The 25,448-nt window shown below is 45.2% G+C and overlaps 1 long non-coding RNA gene across 2 annotated transcripts; it reads left to right on the top strand.

The window, feature by feature from the left end:
- Positions 1-526: 526 nt before the first annotated feature.
- LOC106633977 (uncharacterized) lies at positions 527-25,448 on the top strand. 2 transcript variants are annotated; one of them, XR_010110668.1, is made up of 2 exons: positions 527-5,934; positions 18,669-25,448. It is a non-coding gene; the product is annotated as an uncharacterized LOC106633977 (long non-coding RNA). The 2 variants fall into 2 exon arrangements; XR_010110669.1 differs by having other exon boundaries at positions 24,571-25,448.

A 25,448-nucleotide genomic window follows, 5' to 3' on the forward strand; every position in this document is an offset into this window, starting at 1 on the left:
GTTTCACCAGGGACCCACCCCTATCTGCCTAGGCATTTGACTGCCTCCTGTCACTATCCCAAAGGGCTACTAAGGAGTAACTGATAAGGTCCATACCGTTTTGGTTGAAGAGAGTTTTCTTGTTTGTGTTTGTTTTTCATTTAATTAAATTAATTAATTTATTTATTTTTAAGACGGAGTCCCACTCTGTCACCCAGGCTGGAGCGCAGTGGTGTGATCTAGGCTCACTGCAACCTCCGCTTCCCGGGTTCAAGCGATTCTCCTGCCTCAGCCTCCCGAGTAGCTGGGATTACAGGCATGCACCACCATGCCCAGCTAATTTTGTATTTTTAGTAGAGACAGGGTTTCATCATGTTGGTCAGGCTGGTCTCAAACTGCCGACCTCAGGTGATCCACCTGCCTTGGCCTCCCAAAGTGCTGGGATTACAGGCATGAGCCACTGCGCCCCACTGAGTTTTGTTTTTAATGTTATTTCCAATAGACGAAACCTGCTGGTTGAAGTCTGTGGTCCTTGCAGTTTTAGTTTCCCAGGAGCTCACTATGAAAAGATTCTTTCACTAATATGTAATTTATAATTGTTTCATAAGACCATTGTAATATCTGGATCTGTCTCCCTTTACTGTTACAGATGTACAGTTTTCTGGAGATAATTTCATAGGTCTGCGATTATGATTTTGAATGGAGATTCAAAATCCCCAGCTGGTGCTTACCAAAAGGGGGTCAACCTAGATGAAGCAGAACCAGTGGAAGGAAGAGCTTTTGGCTAAGGAATTTTAAAAGCCTCAGTTAATTTTCCCAGTTGAGCTTTTGTGTGGGTGTTTTTTTTTGGGGGGGGGATGGAGTCTCGCTCTTCCCCCAAGCTAGAGTGCAGTGGCACAATCTTGGCTCACTGCAAGCTCCCCCTCCCAGGTTCACGCCATTCTCTTGCCTCAGCCTCCCGAGTAGCTGGGACTATAGGCGCCCGCCACCATGCCCAGCTAATTTTTTTGTATTTTTAGTAGAGACAGGGTTTCACTGTGTTAGCCAGGATGGTCTCGATCTCCTGACCTCATGATCTGCCCGCCTTGGCCTCCCAAAGTGCTGGGATTACAGGCGTGAGCCACCCTGCCCGACCATTTTTTTTTTTTTTTTTGAGACAGAGTCTTGTTCTGTCGCCCAGGCTGGAGTGCAGTGGCACAATCTTGGCTCACTGCAACCTCCACCTCCTGGGTTCACGGCATTCTCCTGCCTCAGCCTCCCAAGTAGCTGGGACTACAGGCGCCCGCCACTACACCTGGCTAATTTTTTTTTTTTGTATTTTTAGTAGAGATGGAGTTTCACCGTGTTAGCCAGGATGGTCTTGATCTCCTGATCTCGTGATCCACCCGCCTTGGCCTCCTAAAGTGCTGGGATTACAGGCATGAGCCACCGCGCCCGGCTTATTTTTGTTGTTTTTTTTTAAGACACAGGGTCTTAACTTGTTGCCTAGGCTGGAGCACAGTGGCATGATCATGGCTCACTCCTGGGCTCGAGCAATCCTCCCACCTCAGCCTCCCAAGTAGCTGGGACCACAGGTGTATGCCACCATGCCCAGCTAATTTTTTGTATTATTTGTAGACATGGGGGTCTCATTATGTTGCCTGGTCTGGTCTCGAACTCCTGGGCTCAAGTGATCTTTTGCCTTGGCCTCCCAAAATGCTGGGATTACAGGTGTGTGCCACCTTGCCCAGCCTTGAGTTTTGATTATTCCATTTATGCGTTTTTATTTTGTTGTGTTTTGTCTTGTTTTGAGACAGGGTCTTGCTCTATCGCCCAGGCAGGAGTGAAGTGGAGTGATCTCGGCTCGCTGCAACCTCTGCTTCCTGGGTTCAAGCTATCCTCCCGCCTCAGCCTACCAACTAGCTGGGGCTACAGGCATGCACCACAACTCCCAGCTAATTTTTGTATTTTTAGTATAGATGGGGTTTCACCATGTTGGCCAGGGTGGTCTCAAACTCCTGACCTCAAGTGATCTGCCTGCCTTGGCCTCCCAAAGTGCTGGGATTACAGGCGTGAGCCATCACAACTGGCTGCATTTATCTGTTTTATTAACCCAGGTAACTACAAATGATGAATACATTGTAAGTGTTGGAGAATGGGCCACATTTTACATACTGATTGGTTAAGGGAATTTTACTTACTTCTAAGGCTGTTGCTTTTCTGCATGGAAATGCCTTTTACTCTGTGAGAAAACATGCAAATCATTACCAGAACATATTTGTATATTTGCAAGTGTTAAATCAAGTTTAGCCTAAAGCTGCCTCCTTACGTATTTTAAGTTTGGCCTAAAGGTCTCTCTGCACATTGTGAACTACAACCTAAATGAAGTTGTAAGCAGACTGTAGCCTACTCTTGTGTCAGTCACCGCATTTTGGCCAATGCAAAGGTGGCCTACTGTTCAAACTCTGTTCAAGTAAGGTAAATGCTGCGCTGTAACCAATCCGCTGTTTCTGTACCTCACTTCCATTTTCCATACCTCACTTTCCTTTTTCTGTCTGTAAATCTTCTTCCACCACATGGCTGTACTGGAGTCCCTGAGCCTACTCTGGCTGAGGCTACCTGATTTGCCAATCGTTCTTGTTCAAATAAACTCTGCTAAATTTCATTCAGCTGAGTTTTTCCTTTAAGACAAGGGTGGCAACTGGAGTAATCCAATAGCCGTACCTTGAAAGGGGCCTCTGGTAAAGGAAAATGTCCTTGGGAACTGTATGACAGTTTCCTTAGATTATGTTCTGGACAAATGTGACAGTTTTACACCTTATGAGTTATAGTTGGAGAAGTTTTCCAAAAATAGCTTTCCCCAAGCAACCATTTTGTCAGGGCTCTAGTGAGTGAGGTCAAATACACAGGTTAAAAAGAACTGACCCAGCACTTCGGGAGACCCAGGCGGGCGGATCACGAGGTCAGGAGATGGAGACCATCCTGGCTAACACGGTGAAACCCCGTCTCTACTAAAAATACAAAAAATTAGCCGGGCGTGGTGGCGGGCGCCTGTAGTCCCAGCTACTCGGGAGGCTGAGGCAGGAGAATGGCGTCAAACAGGCAGGCGGAGCCTGCAGTGAGCCGAGATCGCGCCACCGCACTCCAGCCTGGGCGACAGAGTGAGACTCCATCTCAAAAAAATAAATAAATAAAAAATAACTGAGCCGGGCGTGGTGTCTCACACCTGTAATCCTAGCACTTTGGGAGGCCAAGGCAGGCAGATTGCCTGACCTCAGGAGTTCGAGAACAGCCTGGGCAACACGGTGAAACCCGGTCTCCACTAAAAAATACAAAAAATAAGCCAGGCTTGGCGGCGTGCACCTGTAGTCCCAGCTACTCGGGAGGCTGAGGCAGGAGAACTGCTTGAATCTGGGAGGCAGGATAATTGCTTGAACTCAGGAGGTGCAGGTTGCAGAGATGACGCCACTGCACTCCAGCCTGGGACAGCGCGAGACTCTGTCTCCAAAAACAACAACAACAACAACAACAACAACAAAAAACTGTAGGCTGGGCGCGGTGGCTCACACCTGTAATCCCAGCACTTTGGGTGGCTGAGGTGGGCAGATCACCTGAGGTTGGGAGTTCGAGACCAGCCTGACTAACATGGAGAAACCCCATCTCTACCAAAAATACAGAATTAGCCGGGCGTGGTGGCGCATGCCTGTAATCCCAGCTACTTGGGAGGCTGAGGCAGGAGCATCACTTGAACCAGGGAGGCGGAGGTTGCAGTGAGCCAAGATCGTGCCATTGCACTCCAGCCTAGGCAACAAGAGCAAAACTCCATCTCAAAATAAATAAATAAATAAAATAACTGTAATTCAGCAGGAAGTATAGGCACATTGTTTGGCGCACACCGTACCTCATCTTTGGTGGAGTATGTTCCCCCTCTTTCTAGAGGGCAAGAGCTGTATCTAGTTTGCTGCCACGGTGCTATGTGCTTTTCATACAGGCATTTATTGACTGCAATACAGAAATGCTGAGGAAGTGATGATATTGTCATACCAGTTCCTGCATGAAGGCTTCCCTAACCCTGCCTCCTTTCCCAGACTGAAAGTAATTTCCACATTCTCAGAATGTGGAATATTCTTATAGCTCCAAACACATGGAGCCTTCAGGAACAATTACTCACATATTCGTCTTAATTATCCAAACCACCCTGAATCTTGCTACAAAGAACAGAAATTCTATATATATTCAATGTGACTTTTTGGCACAGATTAAGCATTAATAACCTTTTGAAGAAAGGTTATGGTTACATGGAACTTTAAAGCATATTTAATCTGTTTATGAATACTTAATTTCCCCTTGTAATTTAGGTACTGATCTTTGAAGTTATAGGGCTTTTTATCTATAAAGTGACTCTGGGCCTGGCGCAGTGGCTCAGGCTTGTAATCCCAGCACTTTGGGAGGCCGAGGCAGACGGCTCACCTGAGGAGTTCGAGACCAGCCTGGCCAACATGGTGAAACTCTGCCTCTACTAAAAATACAAAAAATTAGGCCGGACGCAGTGGCTTACGCCTGTAATCCTAGCACTTTGGGAGGCCCAGGCGGGTGGATCATGAGGTCATGAGTTTGAGACCAGCCTGACCAACATGGTGAAACCCCGTCTCTACTAAAAATACAAAAATTAGCCAGGCGTGGTGGCGCGAGCTTGTGATCCCAGCTACTCGGGAGGCTGAGGCAGGAGAATCGCTTGAACCCGGGGGGGTGGAGGTTGCAGTGAGCCGAGATCCCGAGATCACGCCACTGCCCTCCAGCGTGGACAACAGAGCAAGACTCTGCCAAAAAAAAAAAAAAAAAAAAAAAAAGTGACTCTGGAAAATAATAGTCATTTTGAGGTTGGGCAGTGCTCAGCGCTATATTGGGGTCTCAAAAAATGTCAACCAGTGTATTACTGAAGACGGACAGGTGGTGGCAGGGCTCTTAGCTGAGGGATGGAAAAATGCTTGCTGCCTAGAATTCACTTACATTCTTTGTTTCCTCTCTCCAGGTTTCTGGCTCTGTGTGGAATAGGCACTGTCCTCCTAGTAGGTGTAAGGGAATCAGATGTTGCATTTTGATCGTGATAAGTTACTTGCTTTTCTCCTTTGTTCACCTTAAATTGAAAGTGGAGAGATGCAAATTCTGCCCCATCCTGGGGAGGCAGCTCCTGCTTCCAGCCAGCTCTGGAGCAGGTTCGGGTGTCCGCAACTTTAAAATTGCCTTGGGGGTCTTTCGGGAAGCACTTCGCAGGGGACAAGCGCGTGGTGATGGTTTGGGTACAGGCAGCGTTTTCCCCAAGGACTTGCTGGCGCCCGCTTCAGGGATGCGCGTAAGCTCCCGAGGCTGTCAGTCAGTCCCTCGGTCGCTCCGGAAATTTGAAAGATTCTTAATCAAGAGGTCTCCACCAATGGATGGGCACAGGTCGTGGCTGGGCCAATCAGGCTCTGTCTCTAGGACTTTGGCGCGAAAAGACGCAAGGTCCAAAAAGAAAAAGAAAAAAAAAAGAAAAAGGAAACGGTAGTGTGAGATTGATAGATTCTAGCAGCCCTTCTATGGACCTGCCCGTTCATTCCTCTTCCCTAAATGTCTGCCTTTTTTCTTCGTGTACAATTCCTTTTTGTCAGTGTAGCAGGAATAAATATCGATCTCTATCAACGTTGGTGTAAAAGGACCCTGCCTTTTAGCAGATCATTCCGCCCCCAACAAAAGACTACACTTCCCAGCGACCCTTGCAGACCCGAAAAGCCGGTTTCCACACCCCGAGGCTCTCTCATGCCCCTCTCCCAGTCACTATGCCTAGCCCCAGATAACCACTCTTCTGGCCTCTAGCACCTCCATCACCTGTTCCTGGACTTCATGAAGGGGTACGCTTTGCATCTGGCTTCTTTCACCCAACATCATGTCTGTGATATTCGAGTGATGATTATATGGGTGTGCACATGTATAAAACTGGTAAGTTTGTACTCTTAAGATTGATGTTTCGTTGTTGTTTTTTGAGATGGAGTTTCGCTCCGTCGCCCAGGCTGGAGTGCAGTGGTGCGATCTCGGCTCACTGCCATCTCTGCCTCCCGGGTTCAAGCGATTCTCCTGCCTCAGCCTCCTGAGTAGCTGGGACTACAGGCGTGAGCCACCGCTCCCGGCTAACTTTTGTATTTTTAGTGGAGACAGGGTTTCACTATGTTGGCCAGGCTGGTCTCAAACTCCTGGCCTCAAGTGATCCTCCCGCCACGGCCTCCCAAAGTGTTGGGATTACAGGCATGAGTTACAATCATATGTATAGTATACCTAAAAAAAAGGATGTAACATTCCATTCTTGAGTTTGTATTTCCCAAGGTATCCAAAATCAGTCCAGAAGGTTTTAGTGAAATTCTCTACTTTTGTTTTAATCAAATTTCATATTCTAGGAAATCACTCACTTTCACCTTCAGGCTGAAGTGCACACTCCTTTGATTAGTAATATGCAGTTAAGGGAGCAGGTTCTGGGGCCAGACTTCCTGGGCACAAATCACATTTCTGCCTCTTACTAGCAGTGTGAGCCTGAAGAAAGTATTTAACCAGTTTAACTCATCCATAAAATGAAATAATCGCAGCCTGGCCAATGTGGCAAAACTCCGTCTCTACTGAAAAAAAAAAAAAATTAGCCGGGAGTGGTGGCGCTCGCCTGTAATCCCAGCTACTTGGGAGGCTGAGACAGGAGAATGGCTTGAACCCAGGAGAGGTAGCAGTGAGCCAAGATCACGCCACTGCACTCCAGTCTGGGCGACAGAGCAAGACTGTCTCAGAAAAAAAAAAAACCATCATATTACCTATCTCTCAGGGTTGTTGAGTGGTTAAATGTGTGCTTATGAAAAGTGTTTAGAATACTAAGAACAAAAGAATGCGTGCTATTGTTATTGGTGCTCAGTATTATGATTGGCCCACAAGGCTCTTCCTGATCTGTTTCTTATCAGCCTTCCAGCATCGTGTCTCACCATTCTCCCTCTGGTTTCTACCCATCCAAGTGTACCTAATCTTGCTGTTTAACTTATTTTCATGTGCTCCTCCCTCTGCCCAAAACACCCTTACCCCAGGCTGGAGCATCCATCATATAGTTTGAGCACACACTTAGGGCACCAGCAAAGCAGAGGCAACCCCCTAAGAAAAAAAAGAGAGTGAAGAAAAAGAATATATCTCTACAATATTTGATGGCCGGGCGCGGTGGCTCAAGCCTGTAATCCCAGAACTTTGGGAGGCTGAGGCGGGCAGATCATGAGGTCAGGAGATTGAGACCATCCTGGCTAACATGGTGAAACCCCGTCTCTACTAAAAATATACAAAAAAATTAGCCGGGCGTGGTGGAGGGCTCCTATAGTCCCAGCTACTTGGGAGGCTGAGGCAGGAGAATGGCGTGAACCCAGAAGGCGGAGCTTGCAGTGAGCCGAGATCACGCCACTGCACTCCAGCCTGGGCTACAGAGCGAGACTCCGTCTCAAAAAAAAAAAAAAAAAAGAATATATCGCTACAGTATTTGATGGTTGACACCCTGTCCCCTCCACCACCAGCAAAAAAAGCACGGAAGGAGTTACGGGAAGTTCATACTTTACTGGGCTGCATTGCCCCTATTTTATGGTCTAGAGTTGTTTGTATTTGAAATACATTTGGGTGGTGGGATGAGTGTAATCTCTTCAGTACTTAGGCCCTTACAGGTCTTTGTGGCAGATGGTGTTTTCCAAAATGGCCACAGTGATATCTCCCATCCCACATCCTCTTTCCTGCAAGGTGACTTTGACACTTCTGTTGAGAGGTAGAACCTCTCCACTTCAATCTGGGAGGGCTTGTGACTATGGTGAAAGTGAGGCCATGTCACTTCCAAGTCCAGGTGAGATAGCTTCTTCCTTGTTCCCAGGAAGTGTAGCCCCAGACTTGCTGTTGGAACCCAGCTGCTGTGCTATCAGGAAGTCCGGGCTACATGAAGAGGCAACATGGAGTGTTCTGGTCAACAGCCCTAGCTGAGGGCCCAGCCAACAACTAGTGTCAACCGGTAGATATTTCAGTGAAGTCTTTAAGATGAATCAACTACCAGCCCCTATCTCCCTGCAACTGTATCAGAGATCCTGAGAGAACTATACCAACCAATTTCCAAAACCACGAAAAAGTAAAGCAAAATGTCGTTGTGCTAAGCCACTAAGTTTTGGAGTGATTAACAGTTGTAATGGGGCCCTCTCCTTCCCCACCCAACTTATCCTATTTTTCTTTTCTTTTCTTTTTATTTATTATTTTTTAAGACAGTCTTGCTTTGTCACCCAGGCTGGAGTGCAGTGGCGCAGCCATGGCTCACTGCAACCTCTGCCTCCCAGGTTCAAGTGATTCTCATGCCTCAGCTTCCAGAGTAGCTGGGACTACAGGCATGTGCCACCACGCCCAGCTAATTTTTGCATTTTTAGTAGATTCAGGGTTTTACCATGTTGGCCAGGCTGGTCTCAAACTCCTGGCCTCAAGTGATCCTCCTGCCTCAACCTCCCAAAGTGGTGGGATTACAAGCATGAGCCACTGCACCTGGCCTTTCTTTTCTTTTCTTTTTTTTTTTTTTGAGACAGTTGCCCAGGCTAGAGTGCAGTGGCAATGGCACAGTCACGGTTCATTGCAACCACTGCTTCCTGGTCTCAAGTCATCCTCCCCGTTCTGCCTCCCAAGTAGCTGGGACCATAGCCACACACCACCACGCCTGGCTAATTTTTATTTTTGTAGAAATGGAGTTTCGCTATGTTACCCACGTTGGTCTTGAACTCCTGAGCTCTAGCAGTCTGCCTGCCTTAGCCTCCTAAAGAGCTGAGATTATAGGCATCAGCCACTGCGCCCAGCCCCGTACTTGATTTTCTTTCTTTTTGAGACAGTCTGATGTTCAAGACTGCTCCAGTGTCCTACCTGTAGGTGGCCTTCCCTGACCTTTAGGGCTGAGTGAGGTGCTTCCTCCAGGCTCTCACAGTCCTTTGCATCCCTCTATCATGGCTCTACCATGCCCTATTATCACTGCCTGTTTACTTGTCTGATGCCCTCATTTAAAAGTTTAAACTCCCGTGAGCAGTGACTGCATTTTTAAAATAAATCTGTATTCTCAGTAGCTAGGACAGAGCTAGAAAAAAAAAGAAAAAAAGTAAGGGCTAGTAAAGTATACGGAGGGAACAACTTCAGCAAAGCTGGTGCTTACAAGTCAAGCACTGGCTGGGCAAGTCAGAGCAGGGCTTATGGGGACAGGCTGCCTGGTTCCCTATCCCAGCTTCACTCCAGCCTGGGCAACATTGTGAGACTCGAACATTCTCTCTGACCTCTTCTATCCCTATCATTAGACAAGTTACTGAACTTCTCTGTGTCCCAGTTTCTGAAATAATGGGAATGAGAATGGTACTCCCAAAGAGAAAAGTCTAATGTACAAGTTTCATTACAAAGGATTCTAGCTCTCAGAAAACCAACTAACAACAGACGGATAAAAAGAGAAGGTGGTGGCCGAGCGTGGTGGCTTACGCCTGTAGTCCCAGCACTTTGGGAGGCCAAGATGGGCAGATCACAAGGTCAGGAGATCCAGACCATCCTGGCTAACATGGTGAAACCTCATCTCTACTAAAAATACAAAAACAAAATTAGCTGGGCATGGTGGCAGGCGCCTGTAGTACGAGCTACTTGGGAGGCTGAGGCGGGAGAATGGCATGAACCCAGGAGGCGGAGTTTGCAGTGAGCTGAGATCACACCACTGCACTCCAGCCTGGGCGACAGAGCAAGACTCCGTCTCAAAAAAAAAAAAAAAAAGAGAGAGAGAAGGTGGTGCTTATCGTTCAAATTATTATATAGATGTCATCAATTGTCATTGGAGGTTGCTTGTCTTCTTTTGATAAAAACCAGAAATTTCTGTCTTTGATTAATTAAAAACAAGATATGGTTTATATAAGATGCTAAGCTTTTGGTGTATTTCAAGGCTTCCTGGAAGCTTCTATATTCATGACCTGTCTCAGAATGCAAGGTTTTTAGAAATTGAAAGCTTTTTGTTTTTATTTTATTTTATTTTGAGAGACAGGCTTTCACTCTGTCACCCGTGCTGGAGTGCAGTGGTGTGATCATAGCTCACTGCAGACTCAAACTCCTGAGTTGAAGGGTTCCCCCCGCCATAGCCTCCCGAGTAGCTGGCACTACAGGTGCGCACCACTATGCTTGGCTAATTTTTTTTTTTTGGTGGTGACAGGGTCTTGCTATGTTGCCCAGGCTGATGTTGAATTCCTAGCCTCAAGCAATCCTCCCATCTTGGCCTCCCAAAGCCCTGGGATTACAAATGTAAGCCACCACGGCTGGCCTTCCTTTTTACTTTTTGAAGTGTAAATATGTTCTGGGTTGAAGAGTCTAATGAATCAACATCAGACAGAGCCAGTCTCAACTACCTCATTGGGTTGTTATGAGGTTTAAATTATACATACAGTTGACCTTTGAACAATACAGGTTTGAACTGGACGAGTCTATTTATAAATGGATTAAAAAAAATAAAATGTGCCTGCCTCTTCTGTCTCCCCTTCCATCTCCTCCACCACTTCTTTACCACTCCTGACACACCAACACCAACCCCTCCTCCCCCTCTCCCTCCTCCTCTTTCTCCCCCTCATCCTCTTCTGCCTTAGCCTACTCAACATGAAGATGATGAGGATGAAGACTTTTATGACGATCCACTAAATATATTTTCTTCCTTATAATTTTATTTTCTCTTTTTTTCTGAGACAGTGTCTTGCTCTGTCACCCATGCTGGAGTGCAGTGGCACAATCTCAGCTCACTGCAGCCTTGACCTCCAGGCTCAAGTGATCCTCCCACCTCGGCCTCTGAGTATCTGGGACCACAGGTGTGCACCACTACTCCTGGCTAATTTTTGTATTTTTTGTAGAGACAGGAATTCACTATGTTGCCCAGGCTGGTTTCAAACTCATGGACTCAAGTGATCCTCCTGCCTTGGCCCCCCAAAGTGCTGGGATTACAGGTGTGAGCCACTGCACCCGGCCTGATTTTCTTTTCTTTTCTTTTCCTTTTTTTTCTTTCTTTTTTTTGAGATAGGGTCTCTCTCTGTCACCCAGGTTGGAGTGCAGTGGCGGGATCTCGGCTCACTGCAACCTCAACCTCCTGGGCTCAAGCGATCATCCTGCTTCAGCTTCCCAAGTAGCTGGGACTACAGGTGTGCACCAGCATGCCCAGCCTGGTTTTCTAAATAATGGTTTCTTTTCTCTAGCTTACTTTATTGTTAAGAATACAGAGTAGAATATATATAACATTAAAAAAATGTGCTAATCAACTTTATGTTATCAGTAAGGCTTCCCATCAACAGTAAGCTGTTGGTAGTTAAGCTTTGGGGGAATCCAATGTTATATGCAGTTTTTCAACTGTGTAGGGGGTTGGTGTTCCTAACACCCCACCACCCCCCCGCCCACCGATTGTTCAAGGTCAACTGTATATGGATGGATGGATGGGTGGATGGATGGATCTATGTATCGCAATAGAACAGGTCTTGGTACATAGTAACTACTTAATAAGTATCAGTCAGCCTTGTTATTGCTGAAGCTTATCAAGGCCTCAGAAAGCCAGCTTCACATCCTCAGCCACCACTAAAACTGTGTGAATTTGGGCCTCTGAGCCGCAGTCCCTTGTGGGTGAAATGGAAATTGATGCCTGCTTCATGGGGCAGTTGTAAAGACCACACAAACATAGATGAAAAAGGGGTGGCCGAGTGCAGTGGCTCATGCCTGTACTTCCAGCACTTTGAGAGGCCAAGGCGGGCAGATTGCATGAGGTCAGGAGTTCGAAACCAGCCTGGCCAACATGGTGAAACCCCGTCCCTACTAAAAAAATACAAAAAAAAAAAAAAAAAAAAAGGCTGGATGCAGTGACTCAAGCCTGTAATCCCAGCACTTTGGGACGCCAAGGTGGGTGGATCACCTGGGTCAGGAGTTTGAGACCAGCCTGGCCAACATGGTGAAACCCCGTCTCTACTAAAAGTACAAAAATTAGCCAGGCGTGGTGGCGGGCACCTGTAATCCCAGCTACTCAGGATGCTGAGGCATGAGAATAGCTTGAACCTGGGAGGCGGAGGTTGCAGTGAGCCAAGATCATGCCACTGCACTCCAGCCTGGGCAACAAGAGCAAGACTCTGTCTCAAAAAAAAAAAAAAAAAAATTAGCTGGGTGTGGTGGCACACGCCTGTAATCTCAGCTACTTGGGAGGCTGAGGCAGGAGAATCACGTGAACCTGGGAGGTGGAGGTTGCAGTGAGCCACGATCATGCCACTGTATCCCAGCCTGGGTGACAAGAGAGAGACTCTGTCTCAAAAAAAAAAAAAAGAAGAAGAAGGTGGTGGGGGTGGTTTCAAGAAGCATAAGAGATATTAATATTGAATGTTTTCCCCATAACAGCTAAATACAGGATAGCCTAATTCGTTTCAGAGAACATTTCCACGTGCACTTCATTTTCATTTCACTTTTATTACATGAAATCTGTACTCAGCTCCTTCTCCATTTCTGCCAGCAAAACGTCACTTTGCAGGTCTGTCCTTTGCAAGTAATGCTGAGTAGTTCACTTCAGAACCAGGCCTCAGAAACTGCAAGTCTTAAAATTTAACAAGGGGGTCTCAGAAAGAACAGGGAAGGTCAGAAAAAAATGTTACTTATTTATTTTATTTTTGAGACAGTCTCACTCTGTCACCCAGGCTGGAGTGCAGTGGTGTGATCTCATCTCATTGCAACCTCCGCCTCTAGTTTAAGCAATCCTCCCACCTCAGCCTCCCAAGTATCTGGGATCACAGGCACGTGCCACCACACCCAGCTAATTTTTGTATTTTTTGGTAGAGACGGGGTTTCACATGTTGGCCAGGCTGGTCTTGAACTCCTGACCTCAAGTGATCCGCCTGCCTCGGCCTCCCAAAGTGCTGGGATTACAGGTGTGAGCCACTACGCCTGGCCCTTTTTTTTTTTTTTTTTTTTTTGAGACAGTCTCATTCTGTCACCCAGGCTGGAATGCAGTGGTGCGATCACAGCCCTGCAGCCTCAACCTCCTGGGCTTGAGTGATCCTCCCACCTCAGCCTCCTGAGTAGCTGGGGCTACAGATGCAAGCTACTACACCCAGCTCATTTATGTATTTTCAGTAGAGACGGAGTCTCGCTATGTTGTTTAGGCTGGTCTCAAACTCCTGGGCTCAAGCAATCCTCCCATCTTGGCCTCCCAAAGTGCTGGGATTATAGGCGTGAACCACCACACCCGGCCAGAGAGAATGTTCCACATCACAAAGTATTTAAAATAATTTATTCTAAATAATCTATTTTAAATAAAATATTTTAGATTATTTATAATCATAATAAACTGTTTTAAATAAGCTGATTTGTGATGATGGTAACTTGAGAGCGGTCACCACAATCCTGCCCTCTGCTGTCAAATGGGAAGTGCAGAGTCATGTGAATATCTGTAACAGTTACCCACTTGTGCTGTGATTAAAATAAGCCTTTTCTTGCGAGTATAATGTGAACATAGACTTTAGAAATTGTTGCCATGTCTTGCACCAAAAAAAAAGGAAAAGAAGAAAAACAAAAAGGAAGAAAAGAAGACCTACGAAAAGGACATTATTTCTACATGGTTACCTTAGTTGATAGTTGTTGCTCTGGTGATAGAGTTGTCATGGGCATCTCTGTATTCTTAACAGATACTTTTAAGGTTTACTTGTTAAATCTGAAGAGCATCGTTGGCCTTCTTTCTTCCCACATGCGTGATGGAAAATGTCCAACTCCTCTGGGCTTATTTAACAATGAGTTTGAGAGTTTGAATTAGGAAGCTGGACTCTGCTTATCAGGAAATTGTGATAATTCAACCTGCTTGGGACAGAAGTTGGTTCTTGTTACCATGTAGAAAAATGGTTTTTAATGACATCACATTTTTTAGTGATTGAATCTGGTGGGCATTACTAATTTCAAACTAATATATTACTTTTGTGATTACTTTGTTAACACTAAATTCTGGTTGGAAAGTCATAACATGAGGCTGGGTTCGGTGGCTCATGCCCGTAATACCAGCACTTTGGGAGGCCGAGGCGGGTAGATTAATATATTAATTTAATATATTAATATTAAAATAATAAATTTTAATATTTCAGGATTTTCATAAATTCAAAAAGGGCTCTTCTGTAATTTGAACAGGGTCAATGGCTTCTGCTGTAGACTGTTTCTGAAAAGGGCAGGAGAGAGGAAAACATAAGATAGAGGAAAGAATAACATGAGCACTGAGGTCTCCAAGAAAATTGCTGAGCAGTTTTTAGTGGGCACCTCTAATTAACATTTCAAATAACAGCATCATGCTTTTGCTTAATGTACAGTACATGACTCTCCTTCATACTTATTCTCATCTTCTTTCCTAAAAGGGGAGACACAAACTCCCCTCAGTCACCGTATTCAGTTCTGTATGATGTTAATTCCTCTTCTATTTCAGGCACAGTCCTGGATAGTCTGTCCCTGGAGACTCTGAGGTTAATCACCACCCACTTTCCTTATGTAAAATAGCTGGAGAAAAGAGAAATAAAACTGAAATTGATTCATATATACAAATACGAACAGACTAAAGTATGCATATTTACTACAGTCTTCTTTACTATAACTAGTCAGAGACCATCATTAATATTTATAACTTCCTTCTTTCACTAACTGTTTCATTGCTACCTTTGCCCTCAGCCACCCTCTCAGCTGATCAGGGTTCTGTATCTGGAGGAATAACCTAAAATTTTATTCCTGAAGGATCTGAGGCCTTAGTGATCTCATTTTTAGTGGGTTGCTATAATCTTCCATTAACTTTTACTGTTGGACATAGGACGAGAGTGTTTATGTACTACTTAAACTAAGGTGGTATTTTTCAAACTAGGTTGTTACAAGTTTAAGATGTTATATGTAATTTACAAGGCAACCACTTAGGCGATTACTAAAAAAAGACAGAAAAGGAAAGAAGAAAGAAATCAAAATGAAACATTACAAAAAATCAACTAAATACAAAAAAGGCAGTAATGGAGGAATTGAGGAACCAAAAACCATATAAGACATACAGAAAACAAATAGATAAATGGCAAGAACTCTACAAAATTTGTAGATTTGTATCCTAATCTGATTTTCTGTCTCTGTGAATTTGACAGAAAGCAGATTAGAGGCTACCAGAGACTGGCTCATGGAGTTCTTGCAGAACACTACCATAACCCCAGAAAGTGTCCTCATGCCCCTTCTGGTCAGTCTTCATTGACAATCTCCCAAAGCAATTCACTGTCCTGATTTTTTTCCAACATGGATTTATTTAGCCTCTTCTAGAACTTTGTTTAAATGGAACCATAGAGCATGCTTCCTTTAAGGCTTCTGTCACTCAGCAAAATGCTTTTGAGATTCATCTATGTTGTGGGTAGCAGTGACTCATTCCTTTTTATTACTGAGTAGTGTTCGAATGAATGAATTTACTACAGTTGAGCATTTTCCTATGGATGGCTGCTAGGGCTGCTTCCTGTTTGGGATTACTGTGAGTAAACCAGAAACGTACATTATAGTACAAGTCTTTTGGTGAAAATATATTTCATTCCTCTTGGTGCACACCAAAGGGTGGGACACTGGGTCAGAGAGTAGATGCATGTTTAGTTTTACAAGAAACTCCCAGGCCTAGGTTGCAGTGAACCAAGATCATACCACTCCACTCCAGCCTGGGTGACAGAGTGAGACTCCATCTCAAAAAAAAAAAAAGAAGAGGAAGAAAAGACAAACTCCCAGGCCTTTTCCGAAAGTGATTGGACCAGTAATGTGTGAGAGCTCTGGTTGTTCTACATCCTCACAAATATTTGACTTTATGGGTTATTTTAATTTTAGCAATTTTGAGGGTATAAAATGGTGTGTGATGGATGTGAAATGTACTTTTAATTTACATTTCCCTGATGACTAACAATATTGAACATTTTCATGGGTTAATTGGCTACTCATATGTGTCTTCTTCACAAAGTGCCTGTTCTAATCTTTTACTTATTTTTTTATCAAGAATACAATACATTGTAATTAACTGTAGTCACCATGTTTTACAATAGGCCTCTTGAACTTATTCCTGCTGTCTAACTGAAATTTGGTATCCTTTGATCAACATCACCCCATCTCTCCAGCCCCTGGTAACCATATCTGACTCTGCTTCTATGAGTTTCATCAATTTTTTTTTTTTTGGAGACAGGGTCTCACCCTATCGCCCAGGCAGGAGTGTAGTGGCATAATCTCTGTTCACTGCAGCCTCAACCTCCCAGACTCAAGCAATCCTCCCACTTCAGCCTCCTGAGCAACTGGGACTACAGGCACATGCCACCACGCTGGCTAATTTTTGCATTTTTAGTAGAGATGGGGGTTTTGCCATATTGGCCAGGCTGGTTTCTAACTCGTGGCCTCAAGTGATCCCCTTGCCTCAGCCTCCCAAAGTGCTAGGATTACAGGCATGAGCCACTGCACCTGGCCAAGTTCGACCTTTTTTAGATTCCACACATAAGTGAGACTATGCAGTATTTATCTTTCAGTACCTCACGTTTTTCACATAATGTATCCTCCAGGTTCATCCATGGGAATCTTTTACCCATTTTTAAATTTAGTTATTGGGGTTTTATTATTGAGTTGCAGGAACTTTAAAAGTACACGATGGGTACTAGTGAGGCACGAGAATAGGGTCTGGAGGCAAGGAACCTAAAGGCAATTAGCACTGACTTCCTAGAACTGAATCAAAAGGAAAACCTCTCCACAGCAAAGTAACAGAAGGATCAAAGGCTACTCCCTTTGCACTGCCTTGAAGATGAAAAATGGAAAGTACTTCTGATTGATTCCCTCCCACAAATAAATAAGAAATATTTATTTTTTGAGGCAGCGTTTTGCTCTGTCACCCAAACTGGAGTGCAGTGGCACAATCCTGGCTCACTGCAGCTTCCAACCCCCCAGACTCAAGAGATCCTCCCACCTCAGCCTCCCAGGTAGCTGGGACTACAGGTATAGACGACCATATTCTGGCTAGTTTTTGTGTTTTTTGTAGAGACAGGGTTTCGTCAGGTTGCCCAGGCTGGTCCTGAACTCCTGGCCTCAAGCAATCTGCCTGCCTCGGCCTCCCAAAGTGCTGGGATTACAGGCATGAGTCACTGCACCCAGCCAAAATAGGAATTTTTAAAAATAAAATAAACCACCAAAGATGTGGTGGCCAAACCCTTGTTGGAGAGATGAGACCTGCCAACACTGGGATCCAACCAACCATCTCAGCAGAAACAGCTTGGATAGAATAAGAAAACAGCCCTTGCTGGAGGAGAAAACAGCCCTAGAGACACAGAGACAGACAAAGGAGAATGCCATATGAGGATGGAGGCAGAGACAGGGTGAGAGCTACCTACAAGCCAGGGACACCAAGGGGCATGGCAGCCTCCAGAACTGGGGAGAGAAACCAACCCTGGGACACTTCGATTTCAGGCTTCCAGTTTTCAGAACTGAGATTTATATTGTCTTTTCTTTTCTTTCTCTTTCTCTCTCTCTCTTTTATTTATTTATTTATTTATTTATTTATTTATTTTTTGAGACAGAGTTTCACTCTGTCACCTAGGCTGGAATGCAGTGGTGCCATCTCAGCTCACTGCAACCTCCACCTTCCAGGTTCACATGATTCTCATGCCTCAGCCTCCCGAGTAGCTGGGATTACAGGTGCACAACACCACGCCTGGCCAGATTTATATTGTTTCAAGATACTCCATTTGTGGTCATTTGTTATGGCAGTCCTTGGAAACGAATACACATACTTTAAAAAATAATTATATAGCAAAAATCTTTGGGGAGGAAGGACCCTGCCAGGGTAAATTAGCATACATTCTTGGAGGGCAATTTGTAATTGGTTACAGTTTGCACAAAGGAAGAGATTACAGGTCAATTTCACCTGCTATTGTTTACAAGAACAAAAGATGGAAACAATTAGTAGCAGGCTGATAGATACATTATAGAACATCCACTCACTGTAAAGACACAAAAGGAACAAACACAGGACTGTTGGTAAGATTTTCTTTAAAAAGAGAGACCTGAAGCAAATATGGTGAAATATTTTTAAAATAAAATGACATAATGGGGATGCAACAGCAAAATACACAAAGGTGGAACCCCTACAGGACGAAGGCACCCAGTTTTTAAAAAATAAATAAATTACAAGGAAGGGAAAAAACAGAGTGAACGCCACTAGCAGAGACTCATGGAGGTTCTGGTTCTGTGTGGCAGAGTAAGTACCTACGGGAATGGACCTTTCTGCGGAGACTGAGTGGAAACTCTGGCCAGGCACGGTGCCTCACGCCTGTGATCCCAACACTTTGGGAGGCCAAGGCAGACGAATCACCTGAGGTCGGGAGTTCAAGACCAGCCGGACCAATATGGTGAAAATCCATCTCTCCTAAAAGTACAAAAATTAGCCAGGCTATGGTGGCATGTGCCTGTAATCTCAGCTACTCAGGAGGCTGAGGTGGTAGAATCACATGAACCCAGGAGGCGGAGGTTGCAGTGAGCCGAGATGGCGCCACTGCACTCTAGCCTGGGCAACAGAGAGAGACCTTGTCTCAAAAAAAAAAACCCTTCTTTTATTTTTACTATCCTGGAATGTAATATATCTGAGGAAATTTGCTGTTAATGCCTAGATGTGAGGAAACGGAGAATCGTGGAAAATTGTCTCCCAACAGCAGCAAGAGGAAAGCAGTTTATCACACATGGAAGTGAGAGGTGACATCTCGCTAGCAGCCCTCGCTCTCGGCGCCTCCTCGGCCTCGGCGTTCGAGGAGCCCTTCAGCCTGCCGCTGCGCTGTGGGGGCCCCTCTCTGGGGCTGGTCGAGGCGGAGCCGGCTCCCTCTGTTGGCGGGGAGATGTGGAGGTACAGGCACAGGTGGGAGCCGGGGCTGCGAGCGGTACTCGCTGGACGGCGCGGGTTCCGGTTGGGCGTGGGCTCCGCGGGCGGCCGGCCGGCACCTGCTAGGCTTGATCGGGGGACAAGCTCCCTCTGGGATGCTGGAGTGCACGGGCTAGGTGCTGCAAAGTCCTGAGGTGAGTGCCATTGAGAGGTGAAGTCGGCTGGGCTTCTGGGTTGGGTGGGGACCTGAAGAACTTTTGTGTCTGGCTAAAGGTTTGTAAATGTACCAATCAGCACTCTGTGTCTAGCTAAAGGTTTGTAAATACACCAATCAGCACTCTGTGTCTAGCTAAAGGTTTGTAAACACACCAATCAGCGCTCTGTGTCTAGCTAATAGGGTAGGGGACTTGGAGAACTTTTTGTGTCTAGCTAAAGGATTGTAAATGCACCAATCAGTGCTCTGTGTCTAACTAAAGGTTTGTAAATGCACCAATCAGCGCTCTGTCAAAATGGACCAATCAGCTCTCTGTAAAATGGACTAATCAGCTCTCTGTAAAATGGACCAATCAGCAGGATGCGGGTGGGGCCAGATAAGGGAATAAACGCAGGCCACCCGAACCAGCAACGGAAGACCTGCTGGGGTTCCCTTCTATGCTGTGGAAGCCGTGTTCTTTTCCTCTTTGCCATAAATTTTGCTGCTGCTCACTCTTTGGGTCTGTGCTGCCTTTGTGACCTGTAACACTTACTGCGAAGGTGTGCAGCTTCATTTCTGAGGCCAGCGAGACCAGGAACCCACCGGGAGGGACGAACAACTCCAGATGTGCAGCTTTAGGAGCTGTAACACTCACCGCCAAGGTCTGTAGCTTCACACCTGAAGCCAGCGACACCACGAACCCACCAGAAGGAACAAACTCCGAACGTGTCTGAACATAAGGAACAAACTCCGGACACACCATCTTTAAAAATTGTAACACTCACCGCAAGGGTCCACGGCTTCATTCTTGAAGTCAATGAGACCAAGAACCCACCAGTTCCAGACACAGAAGGAAAAGCCTGGAATGGCTGCTAACTTCTCATCAGAAATGAGGGGGCTTGAAGACACTGGAAACATCTTTGAAGTGCCAAAAGAAAAAAATTCTAACCCAGATTCTATTTCCAACAAAAAAGATTTGTTTTTCTTTTTCTTTTTTGAGAGGGAGTCTTGCTCTGTCACTCAGGCTGGAGTGCAGTGGTGCAACCTTGGCTCACTGCAACCTCCACCTCCCTAGTTCAAGCAATTCCCCTGCCTCAGCCTCCCAAGTAGCTGGGATTACAGGAGCATGCCACCAAGCCAGGCTAATTTTTTTTTTGTATTTTTAGTAGAAACAGGGTTGGACCATGTTGGCCATACTGGTCTCAAACTCCTGACCTCGGGCAATCCGCCTGCCTTGGCCTCCCAAAATGCTGGGATTACAGGTGTAAGCCACTGCACCCAGCCAGAAGATTTTTCAAGAATGAACATTAAATGAATGTACAGGCCGGGTGTGGTGGTTCATGTCTGTAATCCCAGCACTTTGGGAGGCTGAGGCAGGCTGATCACCTGAGGTCACGAGTTCAATACTAACCTGGCCAACATGGTGAAACTCCATCTCTACTAAAAATACAAAAATTAGCCAGGTGTGGTGGTGCACACCTGTAGTCCCAGCTATTCAGGAGGCTGAGGAAGGAGAATCACTTGAACCCAGAAGGCAGAGGTTGCAGTGAGCTGAGATCACCCCACTGCACTCCAGCCTGGGTGACAGAGTGAGACTCCATCTCAAAAACAGAAAAATAGATTTACAGATTTTAAAAATTGAAAATTATACTATAAAAAATTAAAATTATACTTTTAAAAATTAAAAGAATTCATCACTAGTATACCTGCACTGCAAAAATCCTAAAAGAAATTATTCAGCCAAGGGGAAAGAATACTAGATGAAAACCAGAACTTTAGGAAAAAATAGAGTGTCAAGGCCAGGCATGGAGGCTCATGGCTGTAATTCTAGCACTTTGGGAGGCTGAGGTGGGAGGATTACTTGCATCCAGGAGTTTGAGACCAGCCTGGGGAACATAGGGAGGCCCTATCTCTACAACAAACAGAAAAAAAAAAAAAAAAAGCTGGGTGTGGTGGTGCACGACTGTAGTCACAGCTACCCAGGAAGCTGAGGCAGGAGAATTGCTTGAACCTGGGGGGTCAAGCCTGCAGTGATCTATGACTACACCACTGCACTCAAGCCTGGATGACAGAGTGAAACCCTGTCTCAAAAAAAAAAGGGGCTTACTGTAAAACTACAGTAATCAAGCCAGTATGGTACTGGTAAAAGGATAAACAGATCAATGGAACAGAATAGAAAGCCAATAAATAAATCCATATTTATATTATTTAATTTTTGACAAAGGCCCAAAGCAATCCAATGAAGAAAGTAAAGTCAGCCAGGCATGGCAGCTCATGCCTCTAATCCCAGCACTTTGGGAGGCTGAGGTGAGAGGATCACTTGAGCCTAGGAGTTTGATTCCAGCCTGGGCAACATAGTGAGACCCTGTTTCTACCAAAAAATATGTACAAAAATTAGCTGGGCATGGTGGCATGCACTGGTAGTCCCTGCTGTGGTTGGAGGATAGCTTGAGCCTGGGAGATTGAGGCTGCCGTAAGCTGTGATTGAGCCACTGCACTCCAGCCTGGGCAACCCCATATCAATTTTAAAAAGAAAAAAAATACTGGGTGCGGTGGCTCACTCCTGTAATCCTAGCACTTTGGGAGGCCGAGGCGGGTGGATCACGAGGTCAGGAGTTCTCGACCAGCCTGGCCATCATGGTGAAACCCCATCTCTACTAAAAATACAAAAATTAGCTAGGTGTGTTGGTGGGCGCCTGTAATCCCAGCTACTCAGGAGACTGAGGCAGGAAAATCACTTGAAACCAGAAGGTGGAGGTTGCGATGAGCCGAGATCGCAGCATTGCACTCCAGCCTGAGCAACAAGAGTGAAATGCCGTCTCAAAAAAAAAAAAGTCTTTTCAATACATGGCTCTGGAATTACTATATGTCATTATGGGGTAATAAATGAACGTTAATCTCATACAAAATTCAAAATTCAGTCAAGATGAACGATAGACCTAAACATAAAAGGGTGAAAACAGGATTATGCCTTCAGGAATTGGTGGAAGCGGGGTGTGGGGGTGGTAGACAAAAGTTTCTTAGGTCAGAAAATAATAATAAAGTAAGTTCTGATAAACTTTACTAAATTAAAACTGCACATCAAAAACTATTAAGAAAATAATTCGGCAAGCCACACGGGGGTGGGGGGAATATGCAAAAAAACATGTGTGAAAAAGGACTAGTATTACCAGTCGAGGGTCTTGACTACAAGTCATCCAGGTTCTTGATGTTTTGAACAAGACTGGGTCAAAATGCACAAACAAAGCAATGAAAGAATGAAGCAACGAAGGCACAGATTTATTGAAATGAAAGTACACTCCACAGAGTTGGGAGCAGGCTTGAGCAAGCAGCTCAAGAGCACTGGTTACAGAATTTTCTGGGGTTTAAATACCTTCTAGAGGTTTCCCATTGGTTACCTGGTTACACCCTATGTAAATGAAGGAATGGCCCACGACCAGTCTGATTGTCTGGGGAAGGCTACCAATCAGAGGCTGAGGTGAAGTAACAAAGTTACACCCCTGTGCATATGAAGGTTAGGCCCATGACCAGTTTGATTGGTTTTGGGAGGCGACCAATCAGAGGTACTTTCCATTTTTCATCTGCAAAGTAGTGCAAACAGAGTAGCCTCTGATCCTTCTGTTACTTTGGTGTGGAGAGGTGGGATTTTCCTTTTGATTCAGCTCTAGGGAGTCTGTGCTAATCAGCCTTAGGTTCCCTGCCTCCAGACCCTATTCCCCTGCCTCATACCCAGTAGTGGAATTGCTGGATTATATGTTAGTTTATTTTTAGTTTTTTGAGGAACCTCCATACTGTTTTCCATAATGCTGTACTAATTCACATTCCCACCAACAAAAGGGAAAATGGTTCCCTTTTCTCCACATCCTTGTCAACACCTGTTACCCCTTGTCTTTCTGATAACAGCCATTCTAACAGGTGTGAGGTGATATCTCATTGTGATTTTAATTTGTATTTTCCCCATGATTAGTGATGATAATTTTTTTTTCATTTACCCATTGGCCGTTTGTGTGTCTTCTTTAAGAAGTGTCTATTCATATCCTTCCCCTATTTTTTAATTGGGTTGTTTTCTTGCTATTGAGTTGGGTTCTTTATATATTTTGGATATTAACCCATTATCAGATGTATGGTTTGAAAATATTTTCTCCATTCTACAGGTTGTCACTTCACTCAGTTGATTGTTTCCTTTGCTGTGCAGAAGTGTTTCATTTTCATGTAATCTCATCTACATCTTTTGCTTTTGTTGCCTATGTTTTTGGGGTCATAGCCAAAAAGTTATTGCCCAGACCAGTGGAGCTCATGGAGCTTTTCCCCTCTGTTTTCTTCTAGTAGTTATACAGTTTCAGATATATTTAAGTCTTTAATCCATTTTGATTTTTGTATATGGAGTGAAATAAAGATCTAATTTTATTCTTTTGCTTGTGGACATCCAGTTTTCCCCACACCATTTGTTGAAGAGATGTCCTTTCTCCATTGTGTGTTCTTGGTACCTTCACCAAAAATCAACTGGTTATAACTGCATGAATTTATTTCTCGGCTTTCTAATCCATTCCATTGGTCTATGTGTCTGTTTTTATGCCAGTACCATGCTATTTGGATTACTAAGCTTTGTGATATATTTTGAAGCCAACTAGTGTGATGCCTCCAGCTTTGGTTTTGTTGCTCAAGATTGTTTTGACCATGCAGTGTCTTTTGTGTTTCCATATGAATTTTTTTTTTCAAGATGGAGTTTCGCTCTTGTTGCCCAGGCTGGAGTGCAATGGCACAATCTTGGCTCACTGCAATGGTTGCACTCCGCCTCCTGGGTTCAAGAGATTCGCCTGCCTCAACCTCCCAAGTAGCTGGGACTACAGGCACCTGCCACCATGCCTGACTAATTTTTTGTATTTTTAGTAGAGACAGGGTTTCACCATGTTGACCTGGCTGGTCTCAAACTCCTGACCTCAGGTGATCCACCTGCCTTGGCCTCCCAAAGTGCTGGGATTACAGGTGAGAGCCACTGTGCCCGATCTGGTTCCATATGAATTTTACCATCATTTTTTATATTCCTGTGAAAAATGTTGCTGGGAACAGGCCCCCCAAATCTGGCCATAAACAGGCCATGAGAAACTGGCCATAAACAAAATCTCTGCAGCACTGTGACATGCTTGTGATGGCTATGACACTCACGCTGGAAGTTGTTGGTTTACTGGAATGAGGGCAAGGAACACCTGGTCCGCCCAGGGCAGAAAACCACTCAAGGCGTTCCTAAACCACAAACAATAGCATGAGCGATCTGTGCCTTAAGAATATGTTCCTGCTGCAGATAACAAGCCAGAGTCTGTCCCTTTGTTTCCCATAAGGAATGCTTTTAGCTAATCTATAATCTATAGAAATAATCCTTTTCACTGTCTTGCTGTCAATAAATATGTGGGTCAAACTCTGTTCGTGGCTCTCAGCTCTGAAGGCTGTCAGCCCCCCATCCACTTTGCACTCTATTTCTGTGTCTTTGTCTTCATTCCTCTAGCACTGCTGGGTTGAGGTCTCCACAACAGAGCTGGCCTTGGTAAGTGGCGCCCAAATGTGAGGCTCGAACCCGGGTTGAAGGGCTGCCGGAGCAATGGTTGGAGAATGTGGACCTACACTGGAGGACACCCGAGTACTCTTAAGCAATCCCTGTGGTGAGTAAGGGGAGCTCGGAAGCATCCGGGTAACAATGGGACAAGGGTCCAGCAGGCAGGAGGCTTATATGAGTCTGTTTCGGCAGCTGCTCAGAAAAGGAGGAGTGAAGGTTAGCACTAGCCGACTTATGCAGCTTTTTAGTGCAGTAGAGAAATATTGCCCCTGGTTTCTGGACTGAGGAACTATGAATGTAGAGGTCTGGGAGAAGGTAGCAGCTCACTGAAAAAGGCATCTAAGGATAGTGCTGAGGATATTCCTATAAATGTCTGGTCAGTGTGGGCTCTGGTTCGTTCCACCTTGGAGCCTTTTCACACAGATGACAAGGAGGAGGAATCAGAGGAAGAAGGAGAGTATAAGGAAGTAACAGAAGAGGTGACAGAGCAGGTTTGCTTGCCAGCTAAAGCGGCAAAGGAGGGAGAGGTTTGTCCCTACCCCTCTACACCACCTCATTATTTTGAAGAAAAAGAGTGGCCTGACCCTCGGATCTTTCTTTTCCAGAGGACACTGGACGAAAAGCAGTTGCCCCAGTGACTGTTCGAGCAGCGCCTCGAGTGACCACTCTCAGTTCTATTCAGGCAGGAATCCAGCAAGCTAGACGAGAGGGTGATATGAATGCTTGGCAGTTCCCTGTTAGAATACACCCACCTGATCAACAGGGGAATATTATAGCTACATTTGGGCCTTTTCCTTTTAAAGTACTTAAATAATTTAACAAGCTATTAA

The sequence above is a fragment of the Pan paniscus genome, chromosome 19 (assembly GCF_029289425.2).
Source record: "Pan paniscus chromosome 19, NHGRI_mPanPan1-v2.0_pri, whole genome shotgun sequence".
In the NCBI taxonomy this organism is placed as follows: Eukaryota; Metazoa; Chordata; class Mammalia; order Primates; family Hominidae; genus Pan; species Pan paniscus.